The 2,386-nt window shown below is 43.0% G+C and overlaps 1 pseudogene; it reads left to right on the forward strand.

Moving 5' to 3' along the window:
• Window positions 1–1,209: 1,209 nt before the first annotated feature.
• Window positions 1,210–2,169, forward strand: LOC112824090 (centromere protein N pseudogene; annotated as a pseudogene).
• Window positions 2,170–2,386: the final 217 nt, after the last annotated feature.

The raw sequence follows: 2,386 nt of genomic DNA on the forward strand, positions 1-2,386 counted from the left end.
GAAAAAGCAGCACACAAGGAACTGCACAAGAGAAACACATCCTCCAAAAAATTAACTGGAAAAACTAGAGCAGCTGATTATAGGGGTTTTTTATAAGCAGGGGAGCTCAAAGTCTGAGGTTTTAGAAGTCTGTGCCACCGCCAAGTGGAGATTGACTGGCATAGCTCCTGTGGGGAAGAAGGGCAGAGGCCCGGGAGTGGGCAGCATGGTTTGAGGATCCCCTGGGTCACATTGGGAGAGGAATTTCCCCTTCTTAGAGTGCACTTGGGAGAGGTGGCACAGCCTCTCAGGGGACAAAAGAGCTGGTGAGCACTAAAGTGCTGCCCTGGGCATTAGCATAGGAACAGAGACACCTGCTGAGGGCAGCAAACCTTGGTGCTAGCTTTTTGCTGCGCTTTACCATAAACTCCAAACCCCAGCATGGTAGTGCAACTGCTTCTCTGGAACTAACCGGTACCAGCCACAGCAGGAGAAGAGAATCAGCAGGGGTCCACGGCTCACAGGATCCCTAAAATTTGGCGTTTTGAAACTGCTGTGTGCCTGAAATAAAACACAGGAGTACTGTGCTGCCTGGCAGGCAGGCAGCTAGGACAGAGCCAGGGTAAAGGCAGGGATCTGATGGAATCCAGGAACAAAAGAAAGGAGATTGTTCACTCTTCTGTGAGTGTTTCCTGAACAGTGGCAGGTGTGAATTCCCCACTCCAGCGACTTGAGAGCGGGACGTCACCATTTTCCCCATGCCCAACAGCATTGACAGACTTCAGTGAGCAACACAGCACCCCCAATGGAAGCTGGAGCCACTTACACCAATGCCTGCCCCCCTGCACCTTGCAGGTGCATCTTAGGGCAAGATGGCCTAAGAACCAGGGCAGCAGTCCCTTCCCAGAAGACCATATTATTTCATTTATATGTAGCAATTAAGAACTAAAATAGATGAACATAGGTGAAGGGGAAAAAAAGAGAGAGGTAAGCAAACCATAAGAGACTCTTAACTAGAGAACAAACTGAGAGTTGATGGAGGGAGGTGGGCAGGGGTAGGCTAAATGGGTGGTGGGTGTTAAGGAGGGCACTTTTGATGAGCACTGGGTGTTATATGTAAGTGATGAATCACTAAATACTACACCTGAAACCAATTTTACCATATATGTTAGCTAACTAGAATTAAATAAAAACTTGAGATTAAATAAATAAATAAATAAGAAAATCTCAATGACTGAAATCATAACGATCTTCAAAGCCTGAGATTTTTTTGTCTAAAAATCAACTGCAGACCATAAACTTCCAGCAGAGAAAGGAATCTTTTGTTCAGGACTTGGTTCTGCTTTGGGAGGAGAGGTGTGCAAGTCTCAATGACACAGCCCTTTTAGACATCATTTATACTTAATTTCATCGGCACCAGAAAACTTGGGATATTTTTCAGATTAGTAAAGAACCAGGTGAAGACATTGACCTTTTTGATACGGAACAATTCAAAAGTTCATTTAAAAAAATTCTTCAGAGAGCATTAGAAAATGTGTGTCAGCCTCAGAGATGCTGAGGAAAATGCAGTATGGATTCAAGTTGCCTGGGGTACAGTATAGAAAGCCAAACCAGTGCAGACCTACTTATGCGGTGTATTATTCCCAGACTCTATACCTTCACTTCTTCCTGCCAGCTGAAGAGCAATATACCCCTTCTAGGTCAGGCACTAATAGTTGCTGGCAATCACCATAAGATTGTGAATATGGACCTCAGTAGCCAGCATCTGGGCTCTTTTAAGTCTATTGTATTTAAAGAGTATCATCAGACCATTGAAACTCACAGCTCTACTGCACTTCTACAAGAAAGAACCCTTGAGCTGGATATACACATGGATTCAGTGATCATTCATGAAAACAGACTAGAGAGAGAGTCCAGAGAGTGACTCAAGAAACTTTTGGAGACTATCTTCAACCAAGACTAGAATTTTCACAAAATAAGCTTGAAACAAAATTCAGAAGTGACTTAAATGGAGACATCTTGGCTGAGAGAAAAAAACCCCTCTGGTGCCTAAAAATGTTCTCTAGCTCACATCTTCTGGAAGTGTTGAAATCCTTAGCATCAGCTGGTATTGCAAATGCACCACTTCCTCCATTGCTCACTTGCATATCCACTAAGGGAATGTATTATTTTAAAATTAGATATCTCTAATAAGAGGTATGTGGTTTTGTAAGCACAGTATTCCTTTGACTACATTGCATATGCATTTCAGTTAACAGCTAGCTGGATGGCTTCTGTTTATAAACTTGTGTTTTAGAAATTAACTCTTGATATTGACAAGTTTAAAATGTTAATATGATCATTGGGACTGATTCTTTCCTCCTCCACTGTGAACTCCTCTCCCCCATACCCTGCAAAGCATAACAAT

Source organism: Callorhinus ursinus, unplaced genomic scaffold (genome assembly GCF_003265705.2).
Source record: "Callorhinus ursinus isolate GAN/ISIS: 27379988/994484 unplaced genomic scaffold, GSC_fseal_2.0 scaffold40, whole genome shotgun sequence".
Classification (NCBI taxonomy): Eukaryota; Metazoa; Chordata; class Mammalia; order Carnivora; family Otariidae; genus Callorhinus; species Callorhinus ursinus.